This window comes from Armigeres subalbatus, chromosome 3 (assembly GCF_024139115.2).
Source record: "Armigeres subalbatus isolate Guangzhou_Male chromosome 3, GZ_Asu_2, whole genome shotgun sequence".
Lineage (NCBI taxonomy): Eukaryota > Metazoa > Arthropoda > Insecta > Diptera > Culicidae > Armigeres > Armigeres subalbatus.
The window spans coordinates 372,611,857-372,633,119 of record NC_085141.1 but is presented as its reverse complement, the minus strand read 5'-3'; the positions used below and the strand labels follow the sequence as shown (position 1 = coordinate 372,633,119).

General features: G+C 39.6%; 1 protein-coding gene across 1 annotated transcript in view; it reads left to right on the top strand.

Moving 5' to 3' along the window:
* The first annotated feature begins 10,036 nt into the window (after nucleotides 1-10,036).
* LOC134226474 (Na(+)/H(+) exchange regulatory cofactor NHE-RF1) overlaps nucleotides 10,037-21,263 on the top strand; it is a 78,222-nt gene continuing 66,995 nt past the window's right edge. The window contains exon 1 of the mRNA XM_062707277.1: nucleotides 10,037-10,587. The gene's annotated coding sequence lies outside the window, so the exon portion shown is untranslated. The remainder of the gene's footprint in view (nucleotides 10,588-21,263) is intronic.

Genomic DNA, 21,263 nt, shown 5'->3' with positions numbered 1-21,263 from the left:
AAGCAGCACTACGAGGAACATTTGAATGGCGCTGAGAGTACAGGCAGTGAAAGTCAAGGCAGCGGAGGAGATGACTACGTCAGTTCAGTGGATAATGGAAGCCAACCAGCCCTCACCTTGAGTGAAACTGAGGATGCCACCCAACAGCTAAAGACGAATAAAGCAGCTGGTAAGGATGGTATCGGAGCTGAGCTCATCAAGATGGGCCCGAAAAAACTGGCCACTTGTCTGCACAAACTGATATTCAGAATCTGGGATACTAAACAGCTACCGAAGAAGTGGAAGGAAGGGGTGATATGTCCTATCTACAAGAAATTGTCGCCTTTCTTGTAGATAGGACATGGAGTGTGAGAACTTTCGAGCGATCATCATCCTTAATGCCGCATACAAAATGATATCCCAGATCATCTTCCGTCGTCTGTCACCATTAGTGAATGAGTTCATGGAAGTTATCAAGCCGGCTTCGTTGACGGCCGCTCGACAACGGACCAGATCTTTAATGTACGGCAAATCCTTCAAAAATGTCTTGAATACCAGTTCCCAACGCACCATCTGTTCATTGATTTCAAGGCGGCATACGACAGTATATACTGCGTAGAGCTATGGAAAATTATGGAAGAGAACAGCTTCCTTGGGACTGATCAAAGCAACTGTGGATGGTGTGCAAAACTGGGTGAAGATTTTGGGTGAACACTCCAGTTCATTCGAATCGTGCCGGGGACTAAGACAAGGTGGTGGACTTTCGTGCCTGTTGTTCAATATTGCGCTAGAAGGTGTCATGCGGAGTGCCGAGTGTAACAGCCGGGGTACGATTTTCATCAGATCTAGTCAATTTATTTGTTTCGCGGATGACATGGACATTGTCGGACGAACATTTGTAAAGGTGACAGAACTGTACACCCGCCTAAATCGTGAAGCAACAAAATTTGGACTGATGGTGAATGCATCGAAGACAAAGTACCTGCTTTTGGGTGGAACCGAGCGCGACAGGGCCCGCCTGGGAAGCAGTGTTACGATAGACGGGGATACCTTCGACGGCTGATAACAATGTTAGTCGTGAAATACGAAGGCGCATCATCTGTCGGGCCTACTATGGGTTCCAGAAGAAACTGCAGTCAAAAAAAAATCGCCACCGCACCAAATGTGTCATGTACAAGACGCTAATAAGACCGGTTGTCCTCTACGAACATGAAACATGAACAATGCTCGGGGATGACTTGCAAGCACTCGGAGTATTCGAGAGACGGGTGTGTGGGGAATATACATTATATATTCCCCACAGGGTGCTTAGGACCATCTTTGGCGATGTGCAAGAAGACGGTGTGTGACGGCGAATAATGAACCACTAGCTCGCCCAGCTCTACGGCGAACCCAGAAGGTAGCTAAAGCCGGAAGGGTACGATGGGCAGGACATATTGCAAGAATGCCGGACAACAACCCTGCAAAGATGGTGTTCGCTTCCGATCCGGCAGGTACGAGACGGCGTGGAGCGCAGCGAGCGAGATGGGCAGACCAGGTGCAAAACGACTTGGCGAGCGTGGGGCGTATCCGAGGATGGAGAGATGCGGCCTCGAACCGTGTATTGTAGCGTCAAATTGTTGATTCAGTGTTATCTGTTTAGATGTAGACTAAATAAATGAATGCAGTTTCTTCGTTGGTGATATTGATGTTTTCATGTTCTATTGTATCTCGTTGTAGGTGGATTGGACGTAATGTGATTTGGCGATTGTGTTGCTGATTGGGGCCCTCCTTAGCCGTGCGGTAAGATGCGCGGCTACAAAGCAAGACCATGCTGAGGGTGGCTGGGTTCGATTTCCGGTGCCGGTCTAGACAATTTTTGGATTGGAAATTGTCTCGACTTCCCTGGGCATAAAAGTATCATCGTGTTAGCCTCATGATATACGAATGCAGAAATGGTAACTTGGCTTAGAAACCTCGCAGTTAATAACTGTGGAAGTGCTTAATGAACACTAAGCTGCGAGGCGGCAATGTCCCAATGGGGGATGTAATGCCAACGAAGAAGAAGAAGAAGAGTTGCTGATTTTGTGAGTCGATGGTGGATGGTTTAGATCGGATAATCAGTCTATTGATTAGGGATGATGGATAGTTGTTCTGTCGGAGATGTTGGTAGATGAGATTTTCACTGTTGTTTTGGCCTGTGTGAGGGTCATGATGCGTTTAATTAAATTTTCGGCGACATTGACTTTCACTTTTGTAGAGTGGAACGAGTGGCAGTTCAGGAGTCGACCGGACGAGATCGATTTTGCGTACCATCGGGATGATATCGTTTGGTCATCATTCCATATGAGTAATGTATCCAGGAACAGCAATCTACCTTTATCTTCCTTTTCGACAGTGAACTGTATATGTTTGTTATAGTTGTTAAACGCTTGAAGAGTTGTATCAATTTTGCCTGGAGGTAGTGCCAGGATGAGGTCATCTACATATTTCTTGAGAACTGGTATATGGAATTGTAGTCTTGCGGTGACAGTCCTCAGGAGTGTATCACATAACATATGTGTAACTCGGTTAGCAAAAGTTGTACCCTTATAACACTTTCTATTTGTTATACGGAACATCGAAACGTCAGAAGATAGTATAACAGTATTTGATCTAACAAGGGGTCACACGACTTATATTGTATATCTGAATACGATTCGCGTTGGAATTATGCAAAAGATTTTCCCTAGTGGCGTTAGGTGTTTAGGAGCTGAAATTGTTTTTTTATAATAATTAATTAAAGATTGAGGTAAACAATATTAAAGTAGAAAAGAAAGGAGTTTAAGGTATATGTAACTGATTTAATATTGTATTGATATTGATTCGACAAACTCGAACAAAATCCATTCGTGCGCCGCGCACGGGCTATTAACCAGTAAATGATAAATTTCTTTGGTGTTTGGTTCGAAAAGCATATCAAATGCTCATTCATTGCCATGAGCATATTTATTAACCGCATTTCTCAAACATTTCCCATGTGTGGCGTCTCTCCCATTGGTGTGGAATCGCACCCGACTTTTGACTTTTTTCTCTAACATGTATGTTACCGACCTTTTGTCTTTCAAAAGTCTTTTACACTATGTTTCCTTAAACTATCAATAACAACAAGTAGAGTTTCATTTATCGGATTATTTTGAAAAAAAATATCGATTTTTAAAAAGGGTATGCCTCACTTGGATTTACCCCAGTTAAATGTTTAATGTCCATTTTTGGTGTTTTCTGTTTCCTTTTTACATGTCGTTGAAATTGCTCTACTTTTGGTAAAGAGTATTCGGAATATTATCAACCCAAAAGCAATGTTCTAATAATGAAAAGAATGCCATGAAAAAAGATAACATTAATATCGTACATCGTAATAACCTATTCAGATTACGTGCTTCATGGCTATCTTGATTTCAACGTTAAATCATCACATTTTCATTTTATATGATATCCAAATTGGAAACACCTCACAGTTGCGATGCTCTATGCGATGCATTATGATATGCGAGTTTGCTTTCGTACGATTGATAATTTATAATGTTGCTTCTAATCTATCTATTTTGTGATTGTTGCGCATCGTACACAACCATTGGTGTACCCCTCGTCATCCTTTCGACAAAACCGAAGACTGCGTATATAAAGATTCGTTCGCAATGTAGAACAGTTCTAAGGGATATACTTTTCTACACATGTTGAATAAAATCTAGATTTTTACCATGCTGATTCAAAAATATTATATCAATTTTAGAGAAATTTTATTTTCGTATGATCCTTCTTCTTCTTCTTATTGGCATTACATCCCCACACTGGGACAGCGCCGCCTCGCAGCTTAGTGTTCATTAAGCACTTCCACAGTTATTGACTGCGAGGTTTCAAAGCCAGGTTACCATTTTTGCATTCGTATATCATGAGGCTAACACGATGATACTTTTATGCCCAGGGAAGTCGAATCAATTTCCAATCCAAAAATTGGCTAGACCGGCACCGGGAATCGAACCCAGCCACCCTCAGCATGGTCTTGCTTTGTAGCCGCGCATCTTACCGCACGGCTAAGGAGGGCCCCTTTTCGTATGATAAATAAGTTAAAATGTATACAAGACGGCTACAGATCTTGCTCTTTGTAGTCTTGGAAAAAAGTGTTATAATTTTCTGATCACACTTGAAAATGACAGAACGATGTTCCCGTTCCCAATTATAACAGTTTTGGCTTATCAAAAGGGGGTCAACTTTTGGATTGGATTTTATTCGAAGATCCACTTATGTTATGTGAGTGTATCCATTACTAAGTCGGCCAGTATTGGCGAGAGAGGACTGCCCATAGCTGTTCCAAATGTTTGTTTGAGGTGCTTATCCCGGAAACGGAAGTAGCTGTTGTCTACACAAAATGACACGATTTCGATGAATATATCTAGACAGATGTTGGTTGCTTTACCGATGTCATCTCAGTTCATAATGATGTCGTGCATTATGAGTTCCTTCGGTATGCTTGTAAACAATGAAACCACATCGAAGGATACTAGGACGTATCCAGCCGGTAGAGTTAGAGTTGTGATGTATTGGACGAATCTGTTTGTTGATGTTGTTGTCACTGTGAAAACCATTTGGTAGTATGGAAGCTACGAACTTTGAAATTTGGTATGTCGGAGCATTGATATTCGGAACTACTGGGCGTAAATGTATTCCATCCTTATGGGCTTTTGGTTGGCCGTATATTCGTGGACATGTGGCTGTCGTGCTAGTAAGACGATTGGCTGTTGTTTTGTCGATCAGGTTTAGGTTGCTCAAGCGCTTGATCATATTATTGTTTGCTCTCTGGATTCACAGGAACTTTTTGATTGTAGCAACAGCCTGTTTGCAGAATTTCGCTACCGGATTCTCTGTCTGTTTTTATCGTGTTTTGGAAATGTGTTTTCGAATGGCGGTTGTTATCTTGCATCTGGTGTAGTCGCGGATGGTTTTATACGGCGAAGTGTTGAGAATAGACTCCACATCGGCGATAATATGGAAGAGATTTCTCGGAATGGTGGTGTCAGTTGGGATGGCAAATTTCGGTCCAAGGCTAAGTAGAGTGTTGGTTTCGGTCGGTAACTGTATTGATGTTGTATTGAGGATAGCTTTTTCGTTGAGCGTTGGGGTGATGTCCCACTTTTCGGCGGCTTTGGCGATTAGGCGTCAAAGTTTAGATGTGGTTTTATGTTCATTACTGTTCATCAACCGTTCGGATGCTTGGGATTGCGTAGCGTAGAACCTGACAGTAATCTCGGACGGAACTTTCGTTGAGAATAGTATCTTTCTTTTTTTTCCATTTCTTGTTTGAGACGTTTTATCTTGAAGAAAGTGTGTTTGATTTCAACATTGAGAAGAGATTTCTTGAATCGATCTACTATGCGTTGTAGCTTGTCGATATAAGGGCTTTGTTCCACTAGGAGCAGATAGATGCAATTTAGTGAGTTTATGATGTGCGATGGGAAAACACCTCTTCGCCGGCATTCGATGAGAAAATGTTTTCTTGATGAAGCATTCGATAGCTCGGTGTTTAGCGACGCATATTCTTTGAATAGTTGTGCAGTGTAGTTGTCGTATGTATTATTTACATGCATGAAGAAGCTAGTTTGTATATCAGCCATGTTTAGAACTTGTAATGGCGTTACCGACTGGATTTGATTCACTTATTCAAATTTTGGCTTTCTCAGTCTGTGGATTTAAGAACGATTTTTGTTTACGTTCCCGACGTTTCGGCCGATTGGTTTTGGCCTTTCTCAAGGGTCGCTAAAACATGTATTAACATTCAACATATAACATAGAACAGCGGTTCTCAACCTGGGGTATATGTACCTCTGGGGGTATCTTCGCTGGCCCTAAGGGGTACCTTGGACAAAAATGCATAATGGCAGACGCATTACAATTCCTATTCGAAACTTATTGTTAAAGTTTTGATAATTTTGTATTTATTATATCATAATTTTGTCTTGTGCATAAAATGCATGGTGATTAGTAAATCAAAGCCAAATCCTCAACCAGCACAGTGTATGAAGGGCTGCGGCTGCGGAAATTTTAAAAATCTCCAATGCAATCTTCCTGATCTAAATGAAATGTTGAAAAATATTTTGAGTATATGCTTTTCAACTAAAATCCAGAGCCTAAAGGTTCGGAAGCCTCCGTTTAAAAGGTATATTTCCATCCGAAAACTTGCCATCTCCGGATTGGCAATCGTACGCCTTTGCACGCAAGGCTAATTGGAGACCCTGGTTGGTTCGTTGCAAGAGGATTAAAAGCATCCTTCTACGCTCTCAGAAGCCTTCATCCAAGCAGCTCGTAGGCCTTCTTTCAAGATGTCCAGAAGCCTTCTTTCAAGATGTTCAGAAGCCTTCTTTCAAGATTTTCAGAAGCCTCCTTTCAAGAGGCTTGGAATCCTCCTGTCAAGATGTTCAGAAGCCTTAAGAGGATTGGAATCCTCCTGTCAAGAGGATTGGAATCCTCCTGTCAAGAGGCTTGGAATCCTCCTGTCAAGAGGCTTGGAATCCTCCTGTCAAGAGGATTGGAATCCTCCTGTCAAGAGGCTTGGAAGCCTCCTTTCATGAGGCTTGGAAGCCTCCTTTCAAGAGGCTTGGAAGCCTCCTTTCAAGATGTTTGGAAACCTCCTTTCAAGAGGTTTGGAAGTCTCCTTTCAAGAGGCCTGCAAGCCTCCTTTCAAGGGGCCCGGAAACCACGTTTTAAGAGGCTCGGAAGCCTTCTTTAAAAAAAATCTCAGAAGGCTTATTTCAAGAGCCTTACACTGCTAAAAAAGTTTACACACAAAAGACTTTGAAGTATGCTCTTTTGACTATAAAGTATTCAATTATGACTTCAAAGTACGCTCTTTCGTGGGAGAATGGGACTACACACAAAAAGGAATAAATATTATGCACAATTATGACTATCTTTTATTCACAAATGATTATGCATGAAAACAGGAAAAGTGTGTAAAGCTTATCCTTTTTATGTATCAAATTTTACTCCTTTTGCGGGTAGTCCCATTTTCCCGCAAAAGAGTGTATTTCTGCCGAAAAGAGCATACTTTCAGCTGTGCGTGTAAGGTTCTTTTCAAAAGGCTCGTAAGCCTACTTTTAAGAGGTACGGAAGCCTTCTTTCAAGAGACTCGGAAAACTCTTTTCAAGAGGCTCGTAAGCCTCCCTTCAATATGCTCGGAAGCCTAATTTCAAGATGCTCGGAAACCTCCCTCCAAGAATTCTTTCAAGAGGCTTGGAAGCATACTTTCAAAAGGCTCAGAAGCGTCCTTTCAAGATGCAAAGGAAGCCTCCTTTTAAGTGACTCGAAAGCTGCCATTCAAGATGCTTGAAATCCTCTCTACAAGAGGCTCAGAAGCCTCTTATCAAGAGGTGCGGAAGCCTACTCTTAAGAGATTCAGAAGCTCCTTTAAAAAGGATGGCAAGCATCCTTCCAAAGGGCTCGGAATTATTTTTATCGAAAGGCTTGGAAGCCTACTTTAAAGAGGGGGTACCTAAATTAATGCAGAACTTCGAAGGGGTACCTCTTTAGAAAAAGGTTGAGAACCGCTGACATAGAACATATAAACACAGAATTAACTACTCACTAAAGTCTATCGTCTATCGTTAGATTCGGTTCTCCACTTTAGTTGCTCAGAGAGTTTCGCTATCATGCCTGCAATTTCGTAGTAATTATGCTTAATTTGTAATGTTATCACTCATACAACAACTCCAACGTCTATTTAAAAAATGGTTAGCGTATTAGGAGGAAGGATAATTGATGACTGTAGTGTATCATGATCATTATTTTCGATTGTATCATTCTGGGTAAATGTAGTAGGGGGTAAATTTGTTGCATCTGGATCGGTATTAGTTTTAAAATTCGGTATTAGTCCTTAAATTATTGTGGTAATCGATTTTTTTGGAGTGCTGTCAAAAATCGACTTTTAAAATATTCGGCGGAAATTGATCCCTCTTCAAGAACTTGCTTTAATAAAATTGCCTTCAGATTTTTTAAATATTATTCCTTCAAAATACACGGAATTTTCGAATTGCTGTGCGTATAGGTACATGAACGATTTTTGTTATTGAATTCGACAGCACATCCAATTTTCAGATTTGGGAAGACTTGATCCTCTTTCTATGATATATACGCAATAAATATTTTTCCTAACAACTCTTCATCAAGAGAGACCCTAAGTACAGATTTATATTTTTTGATTTTTTTCGTCAAATTTTTGTATGGGTGACTGGGGGGGGGATCAAGTGCCCCCATATTGAGGTAATTACTTCAAATCCAAATACCCTAAAACTTTGATGGAATGTTCACATTTTCATCAAAACAGATCATTAAGCATATTTATGGCTTTGTGCTGTGAAAAAACGAAAGCATTTGGTCATTGTTATGAAAAGTTGCACAAATTTTGCGTGGCCAATAAAAAAAATCTTCAGGGAGGTCAAAACATACAAACTGCCCTGTAGAACAAATAATGTTGTCAATCCAAAAATAACTCACCACATAAAGGTCATTTGTCTACACGGAGAAACACGTTTACTCATTATTGGGTACTTTTCCTTTGCTATCTCTTTCTCTCTGCTGACAAATTTACCCATTTTGGGAGAATAAGTGGATCTACTAATTTAAATGTGTAAAGAGATAGCGGAGAAAAAGTACTTATTATTGAGTAAACGATTTTTACTGGGTAGAGAATCTGTACTAAAAAATACGCTAGAAAAGCTACTTTAGTTCTCGATAAAACAGGGGGTGATCAAGTCTCCCCACCTTCCCCTGCTTGCTAGAAAACCCTCTAAAATGTCGCGATTACGATTTATTCATTATCATACTTCTTCGAATATTTTCAAGCATTCCAGGATTTGTCAATTTACAGACGATAAAATGCACCGTAATATTTGAAACTGCCTGACATTTCTTTAAATTTACTTATGAATCCCTCTGATTATATTTCTTACTACTGACGCCAAATTTTACATGAATCAATTACGCCAAAAATGCTGGTGTCACTTTTTCAGATTATGGCAGTCTATGATTCTAAGCGCGAAAAATATTTTAAAGTCGCCCATAGAAGCAGCCCTTTATTTAATTAGTATGCTGAACAATCAAACAACAGAATCGTTCGGAAATTATATCTCAACGAATAATAAATTTCAAAGAAGATTGTTGATGTTAACGTCATATTCGAAAGTTTCATTATCAAATATGTAATAAAATGTGTTGATTATCGATTGTTTCTCAACCTGAGTAGTTATCGTTAGCTATAATTTGTACCTTTTAGAGATGAAAAATTTTCAAATAAAAATTGCGACCGTTATCATCTGAACATGATTATGGACAACACTGTTACTATGTATAGGCACAACAAGTGAGAGTGGAAAGCAAAACACATGGCAGTTATTTTTCAAGTAGTTTATTTTTGTCATTTGAGTGAAATATGAATCATACATACCTATGTCAAGATTTTGTTTAACGAAAGCCTAGATCTTCGACCAAAGTCCAAACCGTTCTTTATTAATTTCAAATACCTCACGCATTTCGCATTTGTATTCGATAGTACTGAAATGATGTCAATAAATATTCATACCCCGTATTCTGCATCAAAACAAAACCATTAGAAGCAAGAGCACGGGGATCCCTCAACCAGCGACGACCATCAGTGCAACCTCGCTCAAAGTCAAACGCATCTTCATTATCGCTTCGACTCAAAGTTATGCATTCTTGATGGCGCTAGGCGGAGTACCGCTGTTTGAATCTCTCTTCGTACACGGAAGCAGGACATTCCTTCTGCTTGCACCGATTCGATTCGAAAGATTCGAACGCCATCCTCAGCCATAGATGGGGAACAGGTTGTCTGCTGTGCGGCCAAGTGGGTGCTCGGCCGCGCGATGATCCATGCAAACGACCTTCTCCCCCTCACCTGGACGGACCGCGGCGGATCGAGCCATCAGATGAAAGAGTTCGCGAGAGTGAGTGTCACGCGAACTGGGCGTCCGCTCAGAGCGCGGACTTTGTTGATTGGCCACCTTTTCCACCCGATGCGGCCGCCTCGACGAGTTAGTCTTGTGGCAACAGGTAGACGGTAAACACGATTCAAGTGATCCGCGCGCGCGAGTAAATCATAGCAAAACCGGAATTTTGGGAAGAAGAATCGTGCAAAAGGAAGTGTTGGAAGGATCATCATCAGTGCGTTCTAATATAGCGAATAGCGTTGTCGTGTTGAAGGTTCTTCATTTGCATCAACTCGGGTCAATTATCGGTGGATGGATGTTGGCAGCATTTAAACAGAAGGTTGCGTTCAAAGAAAGAAGAGGAAGCCCGCCAGGTGCTTGTGTTGGTGTGTACAGCGCAACGGAATCAAGGTTCTATCTTTTGGACCTCTGTCGAAGCGCAACGTCTCCGCGTAGTGTGTGATTAAAAAACCTTCGCTGAGGTTCTTGGTTTTTTGCTCCTTGGCATCCAGTGGACTGGACATAGAGCAGCAGCAGCGGCGGCGGCAGCGGTGGAAAACGTAGAAGTGAAGACCGACCTCAAACGGGTGACTGCGACCAGTTTTTTCTTCACTCTTTGTACGAAGCGATCGAAGGCATAAGAGCAGGAAAAGAGGTAAGCAAAACAGCAGAGTAGCCTTCTCGTGGCAGTGACTACTTGATCGTGTTTTGAATTGAATATTGACCAATTATTATTATTAGGAGTTTGTCTTTCTACGTTATATTGAAGCGAATTGACTTTCATTTCATTCCATTTCGCCAACTACTGTTTCGGCGTTATCTGATGCAATCGACTCAACACCTAATTGGACGACTGTGTTGTTTTTGTTATTTTATCAAAGACCTGGAACAATTCACCTAAGGTGGGGCAAAACTTTTTGTATGGTTTCTGTACGTCTGGGGAACACAGGCGTATGATTGTTAATCCGAGTTGTAATTTAGAACCATTGTAGAGCCATCCATACCGTCAGAATTGTCGCATATTTTGTGTTTCAATTTGAGACTTGTTCACTATCTGGTCAACAAATATTTAAGAGAACTTCAAGCAATAAAATGCTATCATCTGTTGCTTGCCAAATTTGTAAAAAAAAGCATGGCAATAAAAATATGACCAGACAAACAATATTTACCAAAAGTAAGATATATCTATCAAATAATTAAAAAATAAAAATTAGGTTCAAAATTACTTTTTGTTGAATGCCTCTTAATGTGTAATACTTGTTTGTATAAAAACGATATTTTGATTCTTTGGCTATCCCAAGTTTTTATAATAAACTTATCTAATCACAACTCACTTAATCTATAACGAGCGATAAATTCGCGAATTCCAATCGGTTAAATAAATAGACTGCGGTTAATAGAACGAATGTAATGGCTTTTTTCATACACATTCAAACAAATTTCAATGAATTTTTCAAAATACAACCAAACAATTGTTATGCCCTTTCAAGAGCCAAACATTGCTGAAAATGCCAAGTAACTTCAGCTAATTAAAACAGAGTCCGTACTCTTGTCCATTGATTTGGTACTTTCCACTTGAAAGAAAAGCGTAACCTGTTGAATTTGATTTGTCAATATATGTTACAAGTTGGTGAACATCAGGGAGTGACCGCCGTCAGTCCTCCCCCACAACCGGCTGGCGATGCAATTTGCGGCAATTACCTACCAGCCTGTTTGTACGCATCGGGAACATGACGTTGACACCGCACCATACCGTGCGGAAAGGGCGCTATCTTATCTGGGCTTTTGTCTTTTTCGTCGTCGATAGCAACTGTGGGTAATTGACTTTTGCACCACGGGAAGTGAATATGTGAGTGAGCTTCCAGTCAGCTTGGGTCAAACATTCTACAGCGAGAGAATGTCGCACTCAGAACAAATTTCTTGAAATTGGTTGACTGCGGCTCAAAATTTGACTTGGTTTCAATCAGTTTCTCCACATCTCGATATTGATGGGACCATCGAGTAATTGAGAAGCAGTACACATAATACTAGATGGTAAAAGCTTGAATCTAAACAAATGTCACATCCTGTTTTCGAAATGTTTAAAAGCAGTCTAACAGTCTAGTGTCATCAATATACTATACATAGAAGAGAGATATCACCATCGGGAGGTTATCGCGAATTTGAAATGAAGAGGCATCGAGATATGGAGTTTATGGTTTATGGCAAGGTTGTGTGTGGATTAAAGGGACTAAGAAACCTTCGACATACGGAGAGATAGCGAAATAGAAAATGTTGTCATATAGAGTGTCGAGTGTAACTAGAAATGATTTCTGAGTCATTTCTCAGTTGTTCATTCATTCGAATATCCAACGGAAGTTCATTCGAATATCCAACGGAAGTTCATTCGAATTTCCAACGAAAGTTCATTCGAATTTCCAACGGAAGTTCATTCGAATTTTCAACGTAAAATCATTCCAACGGCAATTTATTCGAATTTCTAACGGAAATTCATTCGAATTTCCAATGGAAATTCATTCGAATTTCCAACGGAAATTCATTCGAATTTCCAACGGAAATTCATTTGAATTTCCAACGGTAATTCATTCGAATTTCCAACGGAAATTCATTCGAATTTCCAACGGAAATTCATTCGAATTTCCAACGGAAATTCATATGAATTTCCAACGGAAATTCATTCGAATTTCCAACGGAAATTCATTCGAATTTCCAACGGAAATTCATTCGAATTTCCAACGGAAATTCATTCGAATTTCCAACGGAAATTCATTCAAATTTCCAACGGAAATTCATTCGAATTTCCAACGGAAATTCATTCAAATTTTCAACGGAAATTCATTCGAATTTCAACGGAAATTCATGCAAATTTCCAACGGAAACTCATTTGAAGTTCCAACGAAAATTCATTCGAATTTCCAACGGAAATTCATTCGAATTTCCAACGGAAATTCATTCGAATTTCCAACGGAAATTCATTCGAATTTTCAACGAAAATTCATTCGAATTTCCAACGAAAATTCATTCAAATTTCCAACGGAAATTCATTTGAATTTCCAACCGAAATTCATTCGAATTTCCAACGGAAATTCATTCAAATTTCCAATGGAATTTCATTCGAATTTCCGACGGAATTTCATTCGAATTTCCGACGGAATTTCATTCGAATTTCCAACGGAAATTCATTCGAATTTCCAACGGAAATTCATTCGAATTTCCAACGGAAATTCATTCGAATTTCCAACGGAAATTCATTCGAATTTCCAACGGAAATTCATTCGAATTTCCAACGGAAATTCATTCGAATTTCCAACGGAAATTCATTCGAAATCGAAACTCATTCGAAATCGAAATTCATTCGAATATCCAACGGAAATTCATTCGAATTTCCAACGGAAATTCATTCGAATTTCCAACGGAAATTCATTCGAATTTCCAACGGAAATTCATTCGAATTTCCAACGGAAATTCATTCGAATTTCCAACGGAAATTCATTTGAATTTCCAACGGAAATTCATTAAATTTTCAACGGAAATTCATTCGAATTTCCAACGGAAATTCATTCGAATTTCCAACGGAAATTCATTCGAATTTCCAACGGAAATTCATTCGAATTTCCAACGGAAATTCATTCGAATTTCCAACGGAAATTCATTCGAATTTCCAACGGAAATTCATTCAAATTTTTCAACGGAAATTCATTCGAGTTTCCAACAGGAATTCATTCGAATTTCCAACGGAAATTCATTCGAATTTCCAACGGAAATTCATTCGAATTTCCAACGGAAATTCATTCGAATTTCCAACGGAAATTCATTCGAATTTCAACGGAAATTCATTCGAATTTCCAACGGAAATTCATTCGAATTTCCAACGGAAATTCATTCGAATTTCCAACGGAAATTCATTCGAATTTTCAACGGAAATTCATTCGAATTTCCAACGGAAATTCATTCGAATTTCCAACGGAAATTCATTCGAATTTCCAACGGAAATTCATTCGAATTTCCAACGGAAACTTATTCGAATTTCCAACGGAAACTTATTCGAATTTCCAACGGAAATTCATTCGAATTTCCAACGGAAATTTATTCGAATTTCCAACGGAAATTCATTCGAATTTCCAACGGAAATTCATTCGAATTTCCAACGGAAATTCATTCGAATTTCTAACGGAAATTCATTCGAATTTCCAACGGAAATTCATTAGAATTTCCAACGGAAATTCATTAGAATTTTCAACAGAAATTCATTTGAATTTCCAACGGAAATTCATTTGAATTTCCAACGGAAATTCATTTGAATTTCCAACGGAAATTCATTTGAATTTCCAACGGAAATTCATTCGAATTTCCAACGGAAATTCATTCGAATTTCCAACGGAGATTCATTCGATTTTCCAACGGAAATTCATTCAAATTACCGTCTAAGACGAATTAAGTACTGTCCATTTAATTCCACCAGTTAATTTTCGTTATCTTTGCAGATACGTATTTCGACCACAACGGAGTGGTCATCTCCAGTGTCTTGTACTTGACTCGTCTTGACTGGAAAAGTACAAGACACTGAAGACGACCACACAGTTGTGGTCGAAATACGTATCTGCAAAGATAACGAAAATTAACTGGTGGAATTAAATGGATAGTACTTAATTCGTCTTAGACGGTTTAATACATTCCACTAAACGAGCTTAATATATTTTTCATTCAAATTTCCAACGGAAATTCATTCGAATTTCCAACGGAAATTCATTCGAATTTACAACGGAAATTCATTCGAATTTACAACGGAAATTCATTCGAATTTCCAACGGAAATTCATTCGAATTTCCAACGGAAATTCATTCGAATTTCCAACGGAAATTCATTCGAATTTCCAACGGAAATTCATTCGAATTTCCAACGGAAATTCATTCGAATTTCAACGGAAAATCATTCGAATTTCAACGGAAATTCATTCGATTTCCAACGGAAATTCATTCGATTTCCAACGGAAATTCATTCGAATTTCAACGGAAATTCATTCGATTTCCAACGGAAATTCATTCGAATTCCAACGGAAATTCATTCGAATTTCAACGGAAATTCATTCGAATTCCAACGGAAATTCATTCGAATTCCAACGGAAATTCGTTCGAATTGCAACGAAAGTTCATTCGAATTTCCAACGGAAGTTCATTCGAATTTTCAACGTAAAATCATTCCAACGGCAATTTATTCAAATTTCTAACGGAAATTCATTCGCATTTCCAATGGAAAATCATTCGAATTCCAACGGAAATTCATTCGAATTTCAACGGAAATTCATTCGAATTTCCAACGGAAATTCATTTGAATTTCAACGGTAATTCATTCGAATTTCAACGGAAATTCATTCGAATTTCCAACGGAAATTCATTCGAATTTCCAACGGAAATTCATATGAATTTCCAACGGAAATTCATTCGATATCCAATGGAAATTTATTCGAATTTCCAACGGAAATTCATTCGAATTTCCAACGGAAATTCATTCGAATTTCCAACGGAAATTCATTCAAATTCAACGGAAATTCATTCGAATTTCCACAGGAAATTCATTCGAATTTCCACAGGAAATTCATTCGAATTTCCACAGGAAATTCATTCGAATTTCCACAGGAAATTCATTCGAATTTCCAACGGAAATTCATTCGAATTTCCAACGGAAATTCATTCGAATTTCCAACGGAAATTCATTCGAATTTCCAACGGAAATTCATTCGAATTTCCAACGGAAATTCATTCGAATTTCCAACGAAAATTCATTCGAATTTCCAACGAAAATTCATTCGAATTTCCAACGAAAATTCATTCGAATTTCCAACGGAAATTCATTTGAATTTCCAACGGAAATTCATTTGAATTTCCAACGGAAATTCATTTGAATTTCCAACCGAAATTCATTCGAATTTCCAACGGAAATTCATTCAAATTTCCAACGGAATTTCATTCGAATTTCCGACGGAATTTCATTCGAATTTCCGACGGAATTTCATTCGAATTTCCGACGGAATTTCATTCGAATTTCCAACGGAAATTCATTCGAATTTCCAACGGAAATTCATTCGAATTTCCAACGGAAATTCATTCGAATTTCCAACGGAAATTCATTCGAATTTCCAAAGGAAATTCATTCGAATTTCCAAAGGAAATTCATTCGAATTTCCAAAGGAAATTCATTCGAATTTCCAACGGAAATTCATTCGAATTTCCAACGGAAATTCATTCGAATTTCCAACGGAAATTCATTCGAATTTCCAACGGAAATTCATTCGAATTTCCAACGGAAATTCATTCGAATTTCCAACGGAAATTCATTCGAGTTTCCAACGGAAATTCATTCGAATTTCCAACGGAAATTCATTCAAATTTCTAACGGAAATTCATTCAATTTCCAACGGAAATTCATTCAAATTTCCAACGAAATTCATTCGAATTTCCAACGGAAATTCATTCGAATTTCAACGGAAATTCATTTTAATTTCCAACGGAAATTCAATTGAATTTCCAACGAAATTCATTCGAATTTCCAACGGAAATTCATTCAATTTCCAACGGAAATTCATTTCGAATTTCAACGGAAATTCATTCGAATTTCCAACGGAAATTCATTCGATTTCTAACGGAAATTCTTTCGATTTCCAACGGAAATTCATTCGAATTTCCAACGGAAATTCATTCGAATTTCCAACGGAAATTCATTCGAATTTCCAACGGAAATTCATTCGAATTTCCAACGGAAATTCATTCGAATTTCCAACGGAAATTCATTCGAATTTCCAACGGAAAATCATTCGAATTCCAAAGGAAATTCATTCGAATTTGCAACGGAAATTCATTCGAATTTCCAACGGAACTTCATTCGAATTTCCAACGGAAAATCATTCGAATTTCCAACGGAAATTCATTCGAATTTCCAACGGAAATTCTTTCGAATTTCCAACGGAAGTTCATTCAATTTCAACGGAAATTAATTCGAATTTCCAACGGAAATTCATTCGAATTTTTGAAAGGGAAATTCATTCGAATTTCCAACGGAAATTCATTCGAATTTCCAAAGGAAATTCATTCGAATTTCCAACGGAAATTCATTCGAATTTCCAACGGAAATTCATTCGAATTTCCAACGGAAATTCATTTGAATTTCCAACGGAAATTCATTCGAATTTCCAACGGAAATTCATTCGAATTTCCAACGGAAATTTATTCGAATTGCCAACCGAAATTCATTCGAATTTACAATGGAAGTTTCTGTGCCAAGTTACATTTGCTGAACGCTGAAAATTTTCTTTCAGACAACAAGTAATGCTGAAGGTGGCTTGGTTCGAATCCCGGTCCGGTTCCGGTCCGGTGAGGCGTCAATTTCCCAGTGGGGGATAGAATGCCAATAAAAAGAAGAAGATGTAGCCCTTATAAGATCCTACAACTTTTTCTAATAGGTCATCACTTTAAATTTAAAATTGGCGACGTAGTGCCGAATTAGTGCCAAATAACAATATTGTCATGACATTCCGTGACACTTTTTCAATTTTGTAGTTCGAGCAATGATCTATTTGATAAAGTTCTAAGACCCGTTAAACAACACAATGTTAGTGAAAAATCAGAATTGCAAATGCCTTAATGAGTTCAACTAAGTCGGTGATACTGTGGGTGTCCATCAAAAGATCATTATGGAAGTGATCACATAGACTTTAAGTACATTTGTTGTACGAGTAAAGAAAAAAAAAACAATATACATAGAGGCATTTGGCATTACTACTAAATTTAATCTGACAACTTCAATAGAACAACTTAAATGCAAGGTGAATTACGTATTAGTTTATGATACGATCCCATGATATAGCGAATAGTAAGAGGAAATAACATTTACTGAGATCCGTTCCCAGATTAAATCGTGTTCTGACCCACGATGATTCACATATTCCAGTTTGCCGTACGTATTTACATCACCATGAAGATTCTCAGCACCCCTCATCACGAGAGGGGCATCTTCAGTGGAGACCTTGATGATGATGAAGTGAAGATGATGATAATTGTATATTCTCTGAAATCAGAATGGACTCACTTCCACTTAGTGAATTTATGTCGAAAAAGTGACGAACGAAAACATTACGTTCGCCAAAACCTTGCACCTGACTAATGAACCCTTATCCAAATGTATCGCTGGCTGTCTGCTCACATAATTACAGTCAACCAATTTCATTGTTTCTGAACGTCGCACATCGAGAATGTTCGGAGAAAAAAAAAAGACGAACATCTCAATTAGCGAATCATTCCGCTGCACATTATTTGCGTAGAAATAATTTTGTGCATGTTTGCAAACAACCAACAGTACTGTTCCGAATCGGCTCGACTCGACTGTCTATTTCTGGCGGAACCCGCCTCTGTTTCAACACCGCCGCGTGGATGCATCATGGGTAGGCCGGTAATTAATCGTTTCGTTTCCAATCTTCCATTGTTTTTTCCCAGAACACATGAGCTAAAATGTGGGCAACGAGGTCGCCGCGGAGGAACACCTGTAAGCGTGCCACCATGTACGATCGCGTTCACTTTTCGTTCTGGAAGTTCAAAAGATAATCTCGTGAAACCGATCTGCCTGCACCCTTTGGCGAATACAATCCGAGCATGGGCAGGGCGGGGCGGAATCAAGCGCACACACGAAACCTGGCACAAAGATTAAACCGTTGCGTTGGTGTCGCCCCTTATCGAGATCAGGGTTCTTCCAGATCTGCGTGATGTTTCGACCCATTGCGCAGTTCAACAACCAACTGTTGATGCACTGCAAGCCGTTCTTAAAGATTAGTGTATTCGACTTTGTTTTTAGTTCTTTTATTTTATTTATTATTAAGTTAAAGCTCGTAATTGTTTCGTACAAACGTATCCGGATGTGTTCGAAATAACTATAATTTCTGGAAGACGTTTTTGAGTGTGACCCGAGGTGGCCTATCGGAGGATGACATTTACGGCGGATTGGGCCTTAATGTGAGTGCGTCCGCGTGTGTCTCTGATGATGTCGATCATCAGATCATGTTACAATATTCGTTCATTTTGTTGTCACTCAACCCATGAAATCCGCCTTTTGATAGGCAATTAATTTGTCACTTTATACGTTCAATCCACCGGATTGGATCCACCGTTTCATGGAGCACGGGGTGCATCTGGTGCGCCACCTAGACTGAGGAGTTCCATGAGTTACCGAGGAGTTCCAGCTTACTGATCGTGACAATTTGAGACGATTGAATAAAGTGTTGCTGGGAAAAGCACGTAAGACCGTAGACGCCCTGCTCTCGTCCCCCGACAATGTGAATCAAATCTTGAGAATGTTGAAGTTCAATTTCGGTCGCACCGAATGGGTAGTTGCGAATAGACTGGAAGCGTTGAGAAATCTGGATAACGTTGAGAAGGAAAGCATAGAATCCTTTCGTACCTTTTATAATGCGGTAATTGGTAACAAGATTGGGATAGCAAACACGAAGGCGGATAACTATCTGATGAATCCCGAGCTCATCTGTCACCTGACTGATAAACTGCCTGCTTTCAGCAAACAGATGTGGGTTCGACACAAGGCCGCTTTGATGAAAGAAGGCGAAGTCATCGAGTTCAAAACTTTCTTTCGTTGGTTGGAGGATGAGATGGACAACCAACTTGCAAGTCTCAACCCTGTGTTGAACGCCAAAAAGTCCAGCTACCAACCGAAGCAAAAACTGATGGTACTAAACATTACCAGTCGGAACAACGAAAAAACCAGAAAATGTCCCTTGTGCTCAGCAAGTTTTTACTGTGGTCTGGAGAAGTGTGAACAGTTTCGTAAACTGTCGTTTGCTCAGCGTCGGTCTACCGCAAATTCCTGCCAGACGGAACTGCAAGACCGATACGTGTGTTCGAAATGTTCGATCTGCAAGAAGAATCATCACGAGCTAGTACATTCCGACGAATCCACAAGAAGTCCGAGGTACTATCGCACCGCATCGCATCAAGAGAACGTGTGCAACGTGAACGAGAAGAACATGAACATACTGCTCCGGGTCGGCAAGGTAAAAATTCGAGGATTAAGATTTGTAGAGGAAGTGTTCGCGCTTTTCGATGAAGGCTCTTCGCTATCGATGATGGATGCTGCTGTTGCTGAGACTATCGGACTACGAGGACCACCCGTGACGTATAGATGGACGAACGGAATATTGCACAAGGAGGAGCAATCGACGCTGCTTTCATTCCGTATTTCTGTACCATCGGAACATGCGAAGTGGTAGGGACACGGCAGGTATTTTCGTCTGTTCGTCATAGTCTCGAAAACCAATAAAAAAGACGCTTTTTTGTAAAACTCATACGTACCAAATCGTAAACTCAGGAGAAACGTTCTGCTATAGTGGAGTTCTAGCAAATGTACGTTGCTTTCGTTGGTTTTAGCCCCTACGACGATGGACGGAAATACCTGCCGTGTCCCTACGAAGTGAAGATTATTCAAGATACGCTCCGCTGAAAGTCGACATGGCAAAATTAAAGCGCATGTATCCAATGCTGGATGAGGACAAATTAGCTGCAATTCCGTCCCTGTATGCTGATTGGGTCGAACAACGCGGGTCTGATTGTACCTCTGAAGACTGTGCAATACTCGTTCAATGGTGTACAGTTGACACAATGCCACATGGTTTGAACCGTACACGGAGTAATTGACCCTGCCGTTGCTGGATCGGGCGGTCAACATGCGTTGCTGTGTACCGATAATGATGACATTGAGCTTACATACCTGGTGAAGCAGATGTATAAGGTAGAAGACTTTGATATTTCCGGTCAGTCGACGGTAATGGCTGATGAAGATCAACGTGCACTAGATATCATGAATCCCACAATCACACGCCGAGGGGACCGCTTCGAGGTAGGGCAGATTTACAAATACAACAATTTCGTCTTCCCGGATAGTAAACCTCTAGCTCTGCGCCGGCTTTAAAACATTGAAAAGAAGATGGACTCGAACCCTGAATTTGCAGAAAAATACTGTAGTAAGATTCAAGACTACCTCGATAAGGTTTATGCCAGGAAACTCGAGCCTGAGGAACTGTCAGAAAAATCTAACACCTGGTATCTGCTTCACTTCAGCGTGGCGAGTGGTGAGAAGTTTCGTTTGGTCATGAACGCGAAAGCAAAGTCGTATGGATATTGGATTCTCTTCGAACGATCGGTTCTTGAAGGGTCCGGATTTCGTTCCTCCGCTGATTGAAATCTTAGTACGAGCAAGGATGAAGAAGATAGCTTTCGTACCTGACATCCGGAAAATGTTTCACCAAGTGCGCATCCGTCCTGAAGATCAAAATTC